The 20,527-nt window shown below is 29.8% G+C and overlaps 1 pseudogene across 1 annotated transcript in view; it reads right to left on the reverse strand.

The window, feature by feature from the left end:
- LOC145259060 (tubulin beta-4B chain-like) overlaps positions 1-20,527 on the reverse strand; it is a 199,573-nt pseudogene that overhangs the window by 35,352 nt on the left and 143,694 nt on the right. The window contains exon 7 of the transcript XR_013864114.1: positions 7,099-7,284. The product of XR_013864114.1 is annotated as a tubulin beta-4B chain-like (transcript). The remainder of the gene's footprint in view (positions 1-7,098; positions 7,285-20,527) is intronic.

Below are 20,527 nucleotides of genomic sequence, written 5' to 3' on the forward strand. Positions count from 1 at the left end.
TTTAAATATTGAACATGGTAAATATTATAATTTTTTAATATTGTACATAGTAAATATAATTTATTTTTAAATATTGTACATAGTAAATATTATTAATTTGTAAATATTTAACATGGTAAATATTATTAATTTGTAAATATTGTACATGGTAAATATTATTAATTTTTAAATATTGTACATGGTAAATATTATAATTGTTTAATATTGTACATGATAAATATTATAATTTTTAAATATTGTACATGGTAAATATAATAAATTTGTAAATATTGTACATGGTAAATATAATTAATTCGTAAATATTGTACATGGTAAATATTATTAATTTTTAAATATTGTACATATAAATATTATTAATTTCTAAATATTGTACATATGCATATTATAATTTTTAAAATATTGTACATGGTAAATATCATTAATTTTTAAATATTGTACATGGTAAATATCATTAATTTTTAAATGTTGTACATATAAATATTATTAATTTTTAAATATTGTACATATAAATATTATTAATTCTTTAAATATTGTACGTATGCATATTATAATTTTTAAAATATTGTACATGGTAAATATTATTAATTTTTAAATATTGTACATGGTAAATATCATTAATTTTTAATTATTGTACATATAAATATTATTAATTTTTTAAATATTGTACATATAAATATTATTAATTTTTAAATATTGTACATATGCATATTATAATTTTTTAAATATTGTACACGGTAAATATTATTAACTTTTAAATATTGTACATGGTAAATATTATTAATTTTTAAATATTGTACATGGTAAATATTATTAATTTTTAAATATTGTTAATAGTAAATATTATTAATTTTTAAATATTGTACATGGTAAATATTATTAATTTTTAAATATTGTACATGGTAAATATTATTAATTTTTTAAATATTGTACACATAAATATTATTAATTTTTAAATATTGTACATATGCATATTATAATTTTAAAAATATTGTACATGGTAAATATTATTAATTTTTAAATATTGTACATGGTAAATAGTATTAATTTGTAAATATTGTACATGGTAAATATTATTAATTTGTAAATATTGTACATGGTAAATATTATAATTTTTAAATATTGTACATGGTAAATATTATTAATTTTTAAAATATTGTACATGGTAAATATAATTAATTTGTAAATATTGTACATGATAAATATTATAATTTTTAAATATTGTACATGGTAAATATTATTAATTTGTAAAAAATTGTACATGGTAAATATTATTAATTTTTAAATATTGTACATGGTAAATATTATTAATTTTTAAATATTTACATAGTAAATATTATTAATTTGTAAATATTGAACATGGTAAATATTATTAACTTTTAAATATTGTACATGGTAAATATTATTAATTTTTAATATTGTACATAGTAAATATTATTAATTTTTAAATATTGAACATGGTAAATATCATTAATTTTTAAATATTGTACATGGTAAATATTATTAATTTTTAAATATTGTACATGGTGAATATTATTAATTTGTAAATATTGTACATGGTAAATATTATTAATTTTTAAATATTGTACATGGTAAATATAATTAATTTTTAAATATTGTACATGGTAAATATAATTAATTTTTAAATATTGTACATAGTAAATATTATTAATTTGTAAATATTAAACATGGTAAATATTAATAATTTATAAATATTGTACATGGTAAATATCATTAATTTTTAAATATTGTACATGGTAAATATAATTAATTTGTAAATATTGTACATAGTAAATATTATTAATTTGTAAATATTGAACATGGTAAATATTATTAATTTTTAAATATTGAACATGGTAAATATAATTAATTTGTTAAATATTGTACATGGTAAATATTATTAATTTGTTAAATATTGTACATGGTAAATATTATTAATTTTTAAATATTGTACATAGTTAATATTATTAATTTGTAAATATTGAACATGGTAAATATTATTAATTTTTAAATATTGTGCATGGTAAATATTATTAATTTTTAAATATTGTACATAGTAAATATAATTAATTTGTGAATATTGTACATGGTAGATATAATTAATTTGTAAATATTGTACATGGTAAATATTATTTATTTGTAAATATTGTACATGGTAAATATTATTAATTTTTAAATATTGTACATAGTAAATATTATTAATTTGTAAATATTGAACATGGTAAATATTATTAATTTTTAAATATTGTACATAGTAAATATTATTTATTTGTAAATATTGAACATGGTAAATATTATTAATTTTTAAATATTGAACATGGTAAATATTATAATTTTTTAATATTGTACATGGTAAATATTATTTATTTGTAAATATTGTACATGGTAAATATAATTAATTTTTAAATATTGTACATAGTAAATATTATTAATTTGTAAATATTTAACATGGTAAATATTATTAATTTGTAAATATTGTACATGGTAAATATTATTAATTTTTAAATATTGTACATGGTAAATATTATAATTGTTTAATATTGTACATGATAAATATTATAATTTTTAAATATTGTACATGGTAATATTGTACATGGTTAATTTGTAAATATTTAACATGGTAAATATTATTAATTTGTAAATATTGTACATGGTAAATATTGTTAATCTTTAAATACTGTACATGGTAAATATTATTAATTTTTAAATATTGTACATGGTAAATATTATTAATTTGTAAATATTGTACATAGTAAATATTATTAATTTGTAAATATTGTACATGGTAAATATTATTAATTTTTAAATATTGTACATGATAAATATTATAATTTTTAAATATTGTACATGGTAAATATTATTAATTTGTAAATATTGTACATGGTAAATATTGTTAATCTTTAAATATTGTACATGGTAAATATTATTAATTTTTAAATATTGTACATGATAAATATTATTTATTTGTAAATATTGTACACGGTAAATATTATTAATTTGTAAATATTGTACATGGTAAATATTATTAATTTGTAAATATTGTACATAGTAAATATTATAATTTTTAAATATTGTACAAGGTAAATATTATTAATTTGTAAATATTGTACATGGTAAATATTATTAATTTGTAAATATTGTACATAGTAAATATTATAATTTTTAAATATTGTACAAGGTAAATATTATTAATTTGTAAATATTGTACGTGGTAAATATTATTAATTTGTAAATATTGTACATGTGTTTGATCTTTTTTCATGTTTCATCAGGTGTCTTTTTTTTCTTCTTGATTTTTTCAAGTAGTTTCGACTGACTCACTTAATGTTCACCAGCCGGGGTATTAGTAGGCTTGTTCATGTTTGCTTGGCTTGAACTGTGTTGCTTTTAGAATAGTTTTTTTAAGTACATTGATTGTGAAATGCTATTTTAGGAACATAATCACGTGTTTTCTGGGTGGCTACTTTTAAAATGCAATTGTAGGGCACCGAACGAATGCTTATTGAGGGGAAATTATTTGATTTCAGAAGTTGTATACAAATGTTAAGGTTGATAACCGTAGGATAGTATACTTGGGGATAGTAATTGTACGTTCAAGGACAGACTCAGAAACCACATCGCATCATTTAAAACCAACGAACCTTGTAGTGATAGAAACGATAATGTAAATGAGAACAAAAATTATTAAAAACAAAAAAGGACTCAACAGCATTATGGGATTGGATCACAGAACTACGCAGAAATAATAAAGAATTCGAAATAAAATAGGCAATAGTCGATAAAGGTTGCAGATACAAACCTAGTAAACCAAAAGGTTTAATCTATGCTTACTTTAAGCTTATTACATAGTGAATTTTTAAGCTTATTACATAGTGAATTTTTAAGCTTATTACATAGTGAATTTTTAAGTTTATTACATAGTGAATTTTAAGCTTATTACATAGTGAATTTTTAAGCTTATTACATAGTGAATTTTTAAGCTTATTACATAGTGAATTTTTAAGTTTATTACATAGTGAATTTTTAAGCTTATTACATAGTGAAGTTTTAAGCTTATTACATAGTGAATTTTTAAGCTTATTACATAGTGAATTTTTAAGCTTATTACATAGTGAATTTTTAAGCTTATTACATAGTGAATTTTTAAGCTTATTACATAGTGAATTTTTAAGCTTATTACATAGTGAATTTTTAAGCTTATTACATAGTGAATTTTTAAGCTTATTACATAGTGAATTTTTAAGCTTATTACATAGTGACTTTTTAAGCTTATTACATAGTGAATTTTTAAGTTTATTACATAGTGAATTCTAAAGAAGAAATTTCAAACAAAAAATTAGATGCCATACAAAGTTGTCTTCACATTAACAAATTCCTACTCTTGCGACCAAAACCTTGGAAGAAGAAACTCAAATTAGGTATCATCACTAGATACTTTCAGTAAAATGTAGAAAAAACACACAAAATTAACAATGAAAATTCGAATGGTGAAATAAATAACTGAGAAGATATTAAACTTAACTTAAAGTAAATTAAACGGAATATGAGGAATATGAGGGATGAAAGAAATGGCAAAAACACTAGAGGATGACCTCCAATCTGTAGTGGAATGAGGACATAAATGGATGGTCACATTCAATGCTGCCAAGACTAAACTGGTTTCCTTCAATAATTACAAGAAACCTTCTCTGCCACCAATAGCAATGGCCAGTGACTCCCTGTCTGAGAGTACATCTTTCAAACTGCTTGGCCTAACGTTCACAGGAAACATGAGTTGGAACAATTATATTGAAAACATTGCCAGTGCCGCTGCGAAAAAGGTAGGCTCTCTCTCTACCGTGTTAGAAAACTACTGACACCTAAAAGTATCCTGTATCTCTATAAGGCCACCATTCGCCCATGTATGGAGTATTGTTGTCACATTTGGGCTGGTGCATCTGCTTCTAGTCTCTCGCTTCTAGACAAGGTTCAAAAGAGAGTCGCCAATCTGATAGGCCCTGAACTGGCATCTAAGCTTCAGCCTCTGTCCCATCGACGAAACGTTGCATCCCTCTGCCTGTTCTACAAGTATTTTAGTGGTGAATGCTCTGACGAACTGCAGACATTTGTGCCCCCACGACGTAGACACCCTCGACAAACCTGACAGGCTGCTAAATCCCACCCCCACAGTAGAGATCCCTAGATATAAAAGATATTTCTACTCCAGTAGTTTCTTCCCCAGAACCGCTAGACTCTGGAATTCCATTCCAGGTTCCTGCTTCCCCAACTGTACTGACATGCAAAAGTTCAAGTGTAATGTGAACCGATATCTTGCTGCCCAAATCCCAACATAGTGCCCCAGCAGTTGCTGCCCCTGATAGTATCCCCCTACACCAAAGTGACAATGTGCCTTGTTTGGGGTGAAAATGTAATAAAAAAAAACGAAGGATAGTAATAACTTAAACCTTAACTAATAGTTATGGAAATTAAGATCAAACCCCAGTAAAGTCAACAGTGTAAAAAAGAAATGGTGTTAACTAGTTGTTAGGGGTGGATAATGTTGAAAATGAATGGTAATTCAATCTGTAGGGGCATAGAGTAGATGTGCTCTTATTTTTTATTGGTTCAGTAAAAACAAATGAGTACGAACTAATAATTATAGACGAATATAATATTGGAATAACATAGAACCCTGAATCTTAAGAAACAAAAAAATTAGAAATCCGTAGTTACCTTCCTATAAAAGTTTTTACTTAATTAGGGTCTCGGAGATTATAAATGAAAACGACAAACCGCTATAAATTCCGGATTTTTAAATTAACTAATATGAAAGGAAGATGTCCCCCATCGTAATTAAAATAATCTTTTTGAAATAAATTTTAAGTAACAAGTCAATCTTAAGAAAAGAGCATCTTATGGGAAATCGAAACGTAACATCGTAGAAACAAAAGACGGGTAACGTTTAGATGAAGGAATTGTACAGGGATCGGAAATATAAACAGTTAAATGAGAATCTGAAGACGCTGCATAACATTCAAAAACTAATAAAATATAAAACTAATTGAACTAAATAAACAACGCAGGATGACTTCTAGCACAATTAAGTGTAAATTTTTGGGATTAAGATAATTAAAACGCCAAATTTTGTTGAATAAATAAATAAATAAAATTAGCAATTCAGAGTTATCCCCCTTGAAAAGCATTTAACTGATTATTTCTCCGAAGTGTAAACAAAAGATCACAATGATAAATAGCAATCTTGAACATCCTAAGCTACTAGTAGGGAATATACATTTATTTTATTCTATTTTTATCTTATTTCATTTTATTTTATTGTACAGAAACAATTACATTGCAATAGATTTGTAAGAGCAATAGACTTCCCAGCTTAAAATTAAAATCGATGCGTAACACCGAAAAAGCACAAGATACGAAACCTTTTTCTGGGAGGGTTTAGAAAAGAGATTAAACGTGGAATCCAACCGAATTACTTGAAGTTAAGAAACAAATAAAACACAAAAATAATAAATTAAATTAATAAACTAAAGATCTAATTAATTCAGAATCATGTCCGATTTCAACATAGTTTAAGTTTAACAACGATTGGAAATCGTCGTATACGTTACGTCAAATTCAGAAGTAAATTCTTGAACATTTATGGCTGGATTGGCTCTTAATTGATTGTTGTCAACATCCAATGGTTGACCAGTACGTTCATTATCTTCTCGTCGGCGCCACGAAATTTCTTAAACCACCATTGTGCTGTGCGTTCAGCAGTGGTTATTGAGTCAAACGGTTCATTGATATCGCGAGCTGTTTTAGCAGTTTTCGGTCTAACTTGAATTGAAATAAGAAAATTGTGCGATTCGCTTTTTTCCATCTTAAATTCAACGTTCTAAAAAGAAGTCAGAATTGTAATTTAAACGATTAGATAGAAAAATGTTTTTTAAAATGACATGTAGTAGAGATATTATAATGAAAACTTATTTGAAAATACATCATTTGGAATAAAAAATTTAAAATTTCGCAAGATTTTCTTCTCAATCTAATAGATATGAAGAAGTTAAGATAGATAGATAGATAGATAGATAGATAGATAGATAGATAGATAGCACAACTAACCTGTAAACTGTTCGGATATTCGTTTAAAAAGCTCTTGAATGGCTGTTGTATTTCCAATGAATGTGGCCGACATTTTCAATCCTCGTGGTGGGATGTCACAGACAGCTGTCTTTACATTGTTCGGAATCCACTCAACAAAATAACTGCTGTTCTTGTTCTGCACATTCATCATTTGCTCATCAACCTCTGAAAAAAATTGAAAAACAATGGGGCTTGAATTATTAATTTTCGATAAAAAAAATTAAAGCAATTTTGAAAATTACAAAAAAACTTTATCAATGAATTACATGTTTATTTCAAATGAATTGGAATTCGTTTGTTATGAAGTTCTAGGTGGATCAGACTTTTTGTAGGAATTTTTGACACCCCTAACACGAAACTGCAAATAAAATATAAAAAAACTCGTAATTTCTCTTTTAAAAGTGGGTTGTTTATTTTCTTTATGGATTATACTTCCAAAATAAACTATTAAAGTTGTATAAAAAGTAATAGAAATATATTTTTTTAAACAGTAATGAAATTAATTGAATTTTACGAGTTCAGTATTTTTCAATTTTTAAACTTTAAAAATCTATCAAAATTTTTCTATTGATTCTATTTTTACGATATTTTCAGGGTCAATGTGAAATTTTATGCTCTTTCCAATAAATCGAATATAATATTTTAGATAAACGTTTTTTTTAATTCACGCCCCCCCCCCATTTTAAAATGTCTATTAAAATTAATTAATTTACTCACCAAAGTTTTATATATCACAAACTGAAGATAAAAGATCAATAAATAATATATTCAAATTTAAAACAAAAAAAGGTAGTGTTTTTTAGAAATTTACCTGTAAAGTCCGAAATTTAAAAACTGTTTTTTAAAAAACCCACGTTGTTTTTGTTTGTTTGTTTGTTTGTTTGCTTTTAATGAAACCTTGGTCCTTGCTCCTTTAATTGAAAAAATTAGGGTTTGAATTACATTTTTCGAGTAGTTATAAGCTTGAAAAGACAGGGGGTCGAATTAATGCACGCCCCCATTTTGAAATGTCTATTAAAAAGTAATTAATTAATTTACTCACCAAAGTTTTATATATAAAAAATTGAAGATAGAAGATCAAAAAATAATATATTCAAATATAAAACAAAAAAGTAGTGTTTTTTTAGAAATTTACCTATAAAGTCCGAAGTTTAAAACCTTTTTTTTTTTAATCACGTTGTGTTTTTCTTTTCTTTTTTTTTAAATGAAACTTTGGTACTTGCTCCTTTAATTGAAAAAAGATTAGGGTTTGAATTACATTTTTCGAGTAGTTATAAGCTTCGAAAAACAGGGAGTCGAATTATTCAATATTTTTCACAAATATTCTGACACACCTAATGAAGTTCTATTATTCGCGACAAGTGTTTATCACTTGTCAAATATTTTTATCAAGGAAATACCATGAATTGTATTATTTGGATTCATTCCGACAAATATTCTAGTCTAGGATATATTTTTAAAACATTTCGGATATATTTTTAAAACATTTCGTATATATTTTTTAAACATTTCGGATATATTTTTAAACATTTCGGATATATTTTTTAAAACATTTCGGATATATTTTTTAAACATTTCGGATATATTTTTTAAAACATTTCGGATATATTTTTTAAACATTTCGGATATATTTTTTAAACATTTCGGATATATTTTTTAAAACATTTCGGATATATTTTTTAAAACATTTCGGATAAATTTTTTAAACATTTCGGATATATTTTTTAAACATTTCGGATATATTTTTTAAAACATTTCGGATATATTTTTTAAAACATTTCGGATATATTTTTTAAACATTTCGGATATATTTTTTAAAACATTTCGAATATATTTTTTAAACATTTCGGATATATTTTTTAAACATTTAGGATATATTTTTTAAAACATTTCGGATATATTTTTTAAACATTTCGGATATATTTTTTAAACATTTGGGATATATTTTTTAAACAGTTCGACTTTCTTTAAATTAAACTTTGTAGAACTCGAGAATTTTCATGTCAAACTTTGGAATGCACGGAACTTCGAACGGAAAATTTGTATTCTCTTTAGAAATTTTTGTCATTTGCCTTACGTTTCGAGTGATGTAATCTTCGACCTTCTCCAGGGGCATTTGGCTGAAATCTAGAATGTTTATCCTTGAACTTGTTAATCTGTATAGAATTCATTTAATCATTTTACGGGAGAAACTTGATCTCGTTTCATAAACTGGGTAAAGGTCTTACTTAGCATTGTCCGCACTGCGATTAAACCTTCAACCCACATAAATCTGTATATTACTTAGCACTTTATGCATTACGCTATCAGTTCGCCCTTCTAACCAGTCACAGTTGATGGAACGAGAATTAGATAAAGAAAATTTCATACAGGTTCCTTAGTTCAACATTAATGTTCTCAAGCTCGAAAGGATTTACCGGCCGATACGTTTGAAAGAATAATAAAAATTTCGAAGGATAAGACTATAAAATGAAATGAATCTGATATTTAGCTCTATCTAGTTGTTATTATAATCTGGGAGTAACTAGACATACCGACTGAAATATATATATATATATATATATATATATATATATATATATAGTCATTTATAAAATATATGTGGCGATTAAGCTACACTGAAGATTCGTCAGGCTTATGCGCGAATTCTGTGGTTGTTTATCGTTTTTATATGGTCCTCTTCTGTTGAGGATTTTAGTTAGCCAATCAGCTTTCTAGTATCCACCGCGCCCCTTCCTATCAGCCAAGGGGCGTGCATTTTATCGAACAAAGGATATGTTTTAAAACTAGTTTAGTGGTTTAAGGCAGACATTTTCTTTATATATATATATATATATATATATATACATATATATATATATATACATATGTGTACACACATATATGCACATATATATACATATATATACATACATATATGTGTGATCGTTTATGTATATTCATGTTTATTTAATTTATTTATTTGTTTATTTTCTATTGCTTTTGTTAGTTTTAAACCTATTTTGTATCGCTATCCTAGAGTAAATTTATTTTGTGAACACAGGTATTTGCTATTTCTCTTCTACAGTTTAATAGATTTTGAGGTTCTTTGAAGTACAGGATAGCAAATTTTTCATGGAGGCATAATTTACATGGGTCGTCTAAATGCCTCACGCGGTAGCTTGTCTTATTATTGTCCGCTTTCTTTGAGTTCCCAGTATTTATTCGCTAGTGTTGTTTTTATACGGTGTTTTTTATTGCTGAATGTACTTTGTGGTAATAGTATCGGGTTTTGAAATCTAAGGAAGTCATGCCTACATAATATGTCTTGTTATTTGTGTTTTCTTTCGCAAAGATTGTTGCCTGATAAACTACGCTTTATTTTGTTAGACATTTATTTTGAACTGGGCGAAGGAGCGCGGTGGATACTAGAGAGCTGATTGGCTAACTAAAATTCTCAAGAGAAGACCATATAAAAACGATAAACAACCACAGAATTCGCGCATAAGCCTGACGAATCCTAGAGTGGATGAAACGCCGAATATTCAGTGTAGCTTAATCACCATATATATTTTATAAATTAATAACTAGCTCTACCTACGTATTGAGCACTTTTGAAGTAAATACTTAAAGTTTACGCATAAATCTATACTTTCGTATATTAATTCTATGTGAATAAATGAAGTTATTATATATATATATATATATATATATATATATATATATATATATATATATATATATATAGGGTGTCCACAAAGTCTGGCTACATTATGTAGCCAGACTTTGTGGAAGCATCCTCTGGATTATGTAGCCAGACGTTGTGGGCACCCTGTATATATATATATATATATATATATATATATACAGGGTGCCCACAAAGTCTGGCTACACAATCTACAGGATGCTTCTACAAAGTCTGGCTACATAATGTAGCCAGACTTTGTGGACACCCTATATATCACACCGAAACATCTATATATATAAAAGCGAAAATGTATGTATGTGTGTATGTTTTTGTGTCTGCTAAAAACTTTCGACAGACACGACGAAAATTCACAAACTCGGTATCATCTCGAAGCCCTATCCTTCGCTCGAAAATTATCGAAAAATTGGCCAAAAACACTCATTTTTTCACCCCGAAATCGACAATTTTCGACAGGGGGGGATCAACAAAAACGGTCTTCTCGTGCGACGAGCGGTGCTACGCATGCGCCAGATGACGTCTTGACCTGATTTACTTTAAATAGTTGAAAACTGTACAAATTTTTTAAGTACGTCGCGTTAAGTCAGTTGATTAGCGCATTGGCTCATTATCTAAAAGTTTTGGGTTCGAATCGTGGTGTGAGATGTCGTTTTTTTTCGATTTTTTAAATATAAATATTGAACCAGTGTTATTTAAGCCATTTTTCACGTAACGTTCGTTTTTCTGTTTGTTTTTTTACTTCACTTATCCACCTCTGACCACACATCCAAAAACACCCGGGTATCCACCGATTTTTTAAATTTTAATATCGAAACAGGCTTATTTAAGCCATTTTCACGTGTTCGTTTGTCTGTTTTCATCGTTCGTTTGCCTTACGTTAGTTTTTTGTGTTTTTCCCGCTTAAGTTTTAACGTTGTTTTCTTTTTTACTTGGCTTATAACAAACAAATCTGGTCTTCGTCGTCGTCGTCGTCGTCGTCGTCGTCGTAACGCTCGACGAATTCCGGGCGCGCACCTGTCAATTTGGTTCTTACTTAAATAAATTCAAACATCTTTCACTAATTCATTCTGGTTGGCCGATTTTATTTTCAAAATTCGCCTCAGGGCTTCGGGTTCGATCCTACCTCCCCCCCGGTTTCCTTTTTATTTAACAGCACACACACCTCCAAACACCCAGGAAACGTCGGGTACCCCCGTTAGTAATATTATAAAATGCGTTAAAAGGATTTTGACATTCGGCTATATCAAGTCATTTTTGTGGTTCAAGGAGTAACCAGGTTTATATTAGAGAAGGTATTTCATACAAAAGTGAGATTGCAAGAAGAATTGTCATTGGATGATGCAAGCCTCCGTGTCACTTACAGTTTTTCTGTTTCTTTTTCATTGTCATAACATTTATTTGCAATGTCTATGTCAGTGATTCCCAACTACTGAGCCGTGGTACATTAGTGTGTTGCTGAATGATTACAGGTATGCCTCGAAGAGATAATAGCTAAAAGTCATGCCACTTCTTAATTGAAATCGCTAAATTTATGGAAACGGTTCATGCATACTAATTGCTAAGCTTTTATGGTTTATATTAGTGTTGGGACGATAAATCGAAGATCAGTTTTTCAGTATCGAGAATCAAAATAAGGGCTAAATAATTCAGATACCAAAACGATTCCTAAATACACAGGTTGTAAGACCAAAATGTATTTTATGTGAATAAAAATTATCCTTATATAATCTTGTTTTTATTATCTTATTGCAAAAACTCTTCGTGAGTAAAACATGTATTATTTGTGATAGTGTACTCTAAAAATTCTCTGAAGAGCCATTGCTGAAAACGACAAAATAAGGCTGACTAGGGTGCGATTAGAGATTACATCAGAGATACCCCATGGGGAAATATCTTTTCTCTTCCTGTGGAAAAGTGCGCCACTTTCCCAATGGCTTAATTGTACTTGCGCAATAGACATTGCTCAGAGGCAACATGCATACCGCAGATTTATCCGGCATAAATCCAATACAAACAGATAAAGGTTTATAGAAGCTAGAAGTAATTGTAAGAAAGAAATAGTAACAGCTAAGAGAGAATATACCGAAACTACCAGGAAACGCATTGAAGCGCAGAACTAAGGAATTCGTGATTTCTGGGAAATCTATAACAGTGTAGTAAATAATAGGCAGTCAACAATTTCCCCACTATCCAACAATCATGAGGTTGTTTGCACGGCAACTGAGAAAGCTAACATGCTTGCCCATCAGTTTTCCTCCAACTCTACATTATACCCAGCAAACCACTCGTCTCTGTTTTCCTTTGCGGGCAAAAACCATACTAGATTATCTAAAAAGCACCCCTTCCCAGGTACATGATATCATAAAAATCCTAGACACCTCAAAAGCATGTGGACCTAATCTCATCCCGGCAATACTATTAAAAAAAATGCTTGGCTGAGGTGCTTCTATTCTCTCCAAACTTTTCAATAAATGCCTAAACGAATCATGCTTTCCTGACTGTTGGAAATCTGCTTACACATATTCTGGTGAAAGAACTGACCCATTAAATTATCGCCTCATTAGCCTTCTCCCTCTTTTCACCAAAATATTTGAGTCCATATTTAATCAAGCTCTAGTCCATCACCTGACAGTTGCTAAACTTCTGTCCGATCATCAATATAGATTTAGGCAAACCCGTTCTACTGCAGATATTCTAACTGTAATCTTTGAAGCTATATACCATGCACTGGATAAGGCTGGGAAGGGGGGGCATTTGGCTAAAATATATCTAAGGCTTTTGACAGGTGTGGTACGATGGTCTTCTCATGAAAATCAGATCCTATACTATTAGTGAAATGGAGTCAAAAATGAATGGTAGCGTTCGATTCTGCCAAAACTAAGCTTGTTTCCTTTAATAATTACAAGAAACCTTATCAAGTTTAAGAAGCAAACCAATAGCTATGGCGAATGATACACTGCCTGAAAGTACTTCTTTCAAACTGTTCGGTTAACGTTCACAGAGTTATGATTTGGAACAGATACATCGAGAGCATTGCCAAGGTTGCTGCAAAGAAGGTGGGTCTCTCTCTCTCTCTCTCTCTACCGTGCTAGAAAGCTACTTACGCCTGAAAGTATCCTGTACCTCTATAATGCCACCATTCGCCAATGTATGGAGTATTGTTGTCAAATTTTGCTGGTGTATCTGCTACTAGCCTCTCACTCCTGAACAGGGTTCAAAAGAGAGTCGCCAACCTGATAGATCCTGAACTGACATCTAAGCTTCAGCCTCTGTCTCATCGATGAAATGTTGCATCCCTTTGTCTGTTTTACAAGTATTTTAATCGTGGATGCCCTAACGAATTTCAAGCCCTTATACCCCCTTAACGTCAATACCCCGACAAACCCGACAAGCAGCAAAATCTCTGCAACTTGTGTCTCTGATAGTAGCTCCTTACATCAAAGTGGCACTGTACCTTGTTTGGAGTGGAAATGTAACAAAAATAAAACAACTACTTGTTTGATATTAGAAACACTACGTCAGTAGTGATTAAGTTAGCTAGTGTGAATTTTGATAACGGTCACACCGAGTGCATGATCATCAAGATCTGCAAAATAGAATCGTTGTCAGGGTTGAATAGAAAGATAAGTAATCAGACAGGGTAAAAAGGTCAAACGGTAAATCAAAACAAAGTTGAACGATGACAAATTACGCCACATTTTCGAGGAGAAAAACGAAGGTTTTCAAATCTTTCGGTGGAAACCATACGAACGGGTTACAGCTAATAATGTAATAGGCTTGTAATCTAAGCGAATGTTATCTCGATATGTGTCCGTCTGCGTCACTCTTTCGTTAAGTTAGAAAGTTAACTTTAAGAAGTAAATAATTTTTAAGATAACATTTTCTCGAAATAAAACATTGAAGAAAATTCAGTGAACGTTTCATGCATGAAAAGTTTTATTTGTAAAGCAGACGAGACGATCGACGGCCACTCATGAAGTGAAATAGCAGCGATGAAGAAAATAAAAAGCCCAACGTGTATGAAACACGGCTTGAATGTATAAAGACTTTTATTTGGTTCATTGATTGCTCATTAATAAAAACATTACACATCTACAAAGAATAATTAATAAAAAAAAAACTACCTGTACACTAAGAATATGTGTAGCATAATCAATACCCATAACCATAACCCAATAAACAAAATGAAAAATAAATATAATAGCAACATCGACAACTGAAATTGTAGAACAAAAATATGACTCCCTACTGAAGAGTAATTGTAAATTAATCAATGTTGTATATAATACAGCTAATGGTAACAGGAAACTCTTGATCAAAATTTCTTCTGGGAATTTAAAAAAGAGATATTATCTTCACACGCAACCTTTCTCAAACATGAAAAAACAACTTTGTTTATATATTATTAGTTACACATGCAGACACATTGTATACCTGTAGTTTCTTAATCGATTTACTGTAAGTCTGAATGCGCATCCTATGACTTGAGGAAAACATAGAAATTATAAAATACCAAAGAATTAAGTTATTTCATATTCAATTTCATCAAGTTTAACAAGATATGGGTAGAAAAACTACATATATTATTTATGCACCTAGTGGAGTGATATTCTCAGTGTATTATCGCTTGTAATACAGAAAATACAACGTGCGCGTCGTTAAAGTAAAAAAAGAAACAGTTCTCTCCGATTCTCTTTCCTTTGATATTGAGCATGTGGTACAATGGGGAAAGAGGTGGCTGGTTACTTTTAATGCATCTAAAACCAAGCTTTTATCTTTACATCATCAACGCTCTGATTCCCATCAGACATCAATTGAAATGAATGGGTCTTGTCTTGGGGAGACCTCATGTTTTGACAAGCTTCTGGGCTTGATCTTTACTCCTGATCTGAAATGGAACACATACATCAAATCTGTTGCCAAGGCCGCTGGAAAAATGGTAGGATCCTTCTATCGATCCAGTAGATATCTCACTGCTGATGCAATTCTCTATCTATATAAGAGCCAGGTACGTCCAAGGATGGAGTACTGTTGCCACATCTGGGCAGGAGCTGCTAGAAAGGACTCATCCTGCCTTGATAGAGTTCAAAATAGACTTCGTAGCCTGTTAGGGGGTGTCCTTTTCTCTTCTCTGCAACTTCTTTCTCTCAGAAGAGATGATGCGAGTTTGTCTCTACTTTATCGTTATTTTCATGGCAAGTTCCTGACTGAGCTCCAATCTATGGTCCTCCTCGCCAAACTTTCACAAGAAACACTCGTCTAGCTGAAAACACTATCAATAATTCCCCCCACTCTTTATCTGTGCCTAAACCTAAACGTAGCGTCCATGAACAAAGCTTCTTTCTTAGAACTGCACACCTGTGGAACTGTTTTCCATTTTCCAGCTTTCCAGCTGACTACAATATGGTTGTCTTCAAGTCCAACGTAAACAAGTTCTTGATGAGCCGTTCCGCTTAAGTGAACAAATTTACCCAATTTCTATTACTAACGATTAATATATTATCCAATTTTACTACTGTACACTCTTTAATCCTTGTCCTCGAGTGGTCTCTGGGCCTTGATAAGTGGCGATGCCTATGTGAAAAAGTGTGTAATTTTGTGCTTAAAGGTTTTAATGTATCAATGTGTGTTTGAAGTGTAGTGGGATTTCTGTCACTAGCAATGTATTCCAATTCCAAACTACACGGCTCTCTTCAAAGTAAAGACAGGACACGATAATTATCTATTCTTCTGGGAAGTTATAAATCAGATGAATAGGGAGGTTATTCTTTTAGAATTAATTATGGCGACTGAATTTGACCTGATTTCGTATGATTTCCTTTATTCACATAATGTTGACATATCTCAAGCATGTTTTTCTCAAGTTTTATGCGTAATACTATTTTGATTTTAACTCGAAATAATTCTTCATTTATTTATATACTAGCAGTTCAGTCTGGCTTTGCTCAGGTCCTATGAACTGTTCATAATTTATGTGCATATGTATATATATATTAAAAAGTTTGACTCTTGTTCAAGTAACCTACATCTAAAATTTCAAGTGTTTAGACCCAAAATTGGCAGAGGAGTTTGGTAGAGTTTGCAACTTTGACCACTTGGCAGCCACATTTTCGCCCCAAAACTGAGTAAAAGTTTGCTGCATGTCTGAATATCCTTTATGTAAAATTTGAAATGTTTAGACCCAAAATTAGCTGAATAATTTGCTAAAGACCGCAAAGGTCAATTCTTTTGAACTTTGATCCTTTGGCAGCCAAATTTTCGACCAAAAACCGATTTAAAAGCTTACCTTACGTTTGAATACACTTTATGTGAATTGAAATAGATTAAAAAGATTTTCCCAAATCTCAATATCCCTTATATCAAATCTCGAGTCTATAAACTGAAAATTGACAGAGTATGTGTAACGAAAGCAAATCTATTTCCACGTATACATATACTAGTAAAAGTACCCGTCGTTGACTGGGTTGAAAAACAGCCTACAGAAAATGGACTCTGATTTATGAAAGTATGATAGGTTATGAAAAGGAAGGGTTGTAATGAGATAACTTCGAATTTGGGGGTATCAAAACCAAAGCAATATATGATGAAAGTAAAAATAAAATAGATAAACCCCATAATTTATTATACCATACCTGTTCACACTGAAACACTTATTATAATATTCTGTGGATCTATATTAAAAACCTTGTTAAACTTTGTGACATATTTCCATTCTATGGAGGTCAGATGCGAACGCACACCCCATAATTTTATTATACCATATTTCTTCAAACTGAAACATAATCAAAGTATACTTATGCAGATAGATATGAAAAGTCTTGTTTGTGCCTATTTAATTCTATGGAGGCGAGGCGCGAACTCAGACCCCACAATTTTAGTATACCATCCCTATTTAAGTTAAAACATACTTATCAAAGTATTATTATGTACATCTATATCAAAAACACTTGTAAACGTTTTTATTTTTTTATTTTTAAATTTTGTATTTCTATACTTTGTTTACCAGGCGCGTACGCAGATCCCACAATTTTAATGAATCATCATTATGCCAGATCAAACATACCCATTTCTGTGTCTCGATACATCTTCTATCATTATATGTAATCAGTTTTCTATAATAGTCAACCATATAGGAGTCTATTCGTGACCAGACACACACACAGACGTTCAGCTTTATATTATAATATATATATATATATATATATATATATATATATATATATATATATATATATATAAGTATAAAACTCAAATGATCTTGTAACGATGTATGTAAGCCACTTTCCGGTTTACGACATTCCGTTGCGCATGCACGCATGACCTGCGCACTGAAATATTAACGTTATTATTTCGAAATTATAATTTAACATAGGGAGAGTGGGGTATAAAATAGCTTAAACGTAATACAGAAATGAACGATGTAAAAAAAAGCAGACAGTACTAACAATTGTTTATTTAGATAATTTAAACGCGAAAAACAAAATAACAATTGGGACGCTGAAATATTAACGTTATTATTTCGAAATTATTATTTAACATGGGAAGAGTGGGGTTTAAACTAACTTTAACGTAATACAGAAATGAACGATTTAAAAAAAAAAAGCAGATATATCAAAATTTGAATTTAACTATAAATATTATGGTATCTGTTCAGTGCACACTGCACATTTACCTATAAGTATGGCCAACCACTTATAATTCAGTAACTGTAATTTTTTTTTTTTTTAAATAATCAATTATAATAAACAGAACGACTCATAGAAATCAATCTATATTCTTTTTTCATTTTAATATAATTTCATAGAAATGTTTCTGTTATGTCAAAAAAAAATATTTTCTTTAATCTCCTCACTAACGTGATGTACTTGCAATAACCCTTATCCCTGAGTGGCTTCCGGGCCTTGATAAGTGGTGATCACTGTGTAAAAAAAAAAAAAAAAAAAAAAAAAAAAAACGTCACAAGTGTCAGGCTCATACATGAATTCCATAGCTAATATAACATACTGACCCAACGGGTCACGGGTAGTCTAGTATATATATATATATATATATATATATATATATATATATATATATATATATATATATATATATGTGTGTGTGTGTGTGTGTGTGTGTGTGTTTACGTATGTGTGTGTGTGCGCCCCGTATATCTCGCACGTAGAAAACGGTGAATTCATTCATCGCTGATGTATGTGTTAAACCTCCCCCCCCCCTCCAAAAAAAGCGAATCTATAACATCTCTCCTTTGTAATCTTAGGAGCAATAAATATTCCTGCTTCCCGCGTCTTTTTCGAGGTTGGTGGTAATTTTAACTCTGAACCCCCAAAAATGACGATTATTTATCCGTCTATAAATCAATAAAAAATAAAAACGACTCCGCCATGACGTCCAATTGAGTAGAGCGCATTGTACACATTGTGACCGTCAAATGCGAGAGTAGCCATACTAGCGGGAACTCATAGCAGAGTTTATTTGCGCTAGTTTAGTAGTTAGCGATACGGACTGTCGGGGGTATCGCATCAGTTTACTAATACCATTGGAAAACACACGAGTTCATCTCTCTCCTCCTCAGTTAGGTGTGAAATAGTAAGAATTCATATTCAAGCTCATAATAATTTTCAGTACTAGGACTTATACGATTCCTTAGTACGCACGATTGCGTAGTGTCCATGTTTTTTAATCTCGAATTCAATTTCTCTATCTTGATTAAGAATTTGATTTGTAGTTATTGTTTCTGGCTCAATTTTGTCTCTAATTTCACATTTATATGTGATTTACATTTTTAATTTATATTTGTGAATCTCTTCTTGAATATGGTGGATATTGATACGATTCCTCTGTTATAAAGAATCATTAATACTCAAATATTTAAATAATGCTTTTCAATTATTATCTGATTTTTATTACAATTCTGGGACAATGTAATTTCCATACATTCTCCGCAGAAGTTTTAAGCAATCCAGTGTTTATCAAAAAAAACTAAGAGTCAACGAATCCAGACGAATACAAGAAAATCCAGATAAAATAGAAAATGGTAATTGGACGATCATTGATCGTTAGAAACAGGATCCATCAATAGATGACGAGGGTGTAGTCGAAACAGTTTACCTCAAAAATACATCCTTGTATTTTTGATTCTGTCAGGTGTTTTCTACAACTTGTCACTTCCAATTTTCATACTTGTTTCGTACATGAAGTATTTATTACTTAACATTATTTATTTATTATTAATTTATAATTATAGATTATTATTAATTAGAATCATTTAATTAGCCGTTTTTAAGAGATTGTACCGTATGCTTTCTTCTAGTCGAACCATGCCATAGTTATATATATATATATATATATATATATATATATATATATATATATATATATATATATATATATATATATATAATAAATTCCACAGCCAAAAAACGTCGCAGTCCACAAGCGCCATGACAGTCTAAGAACCGGAAGTCCAAGACTCGAGTTTCGCCCTCATTTGGGCTCATCAGTTAGACACATCCCAACTCAGGATTCGAAACCCGAGCTTCTTGCATGCAAGGCAAGCACTCTACCAACTGAGCAAACACCCTGCACACAAGAATTTCTATTAACCAACACAGATCAAGCAAACCGCGCTAAAATCCGACGGTGAAATGAACCTACTTCGTCTCAACAAGATATATATATATAAACACCTCAAATGAACTACGAACATGCCATTTTTACATC

The sequence above is a fragment of the Euprymna scolopes genome, chromosome 34, assembly GCF_053919585.1.
Source record: "Euprymna scolopes isolate OS-2025 chromosome 34, ASM5391958v1, whole genome shotgun sequence".
Lineage (NCBI taxonomy): Eukaryota > Metazoa > Mollusca > Cephalopoda > Sepiida > Sepiolidae > Euprymna > Euprymna scolopes.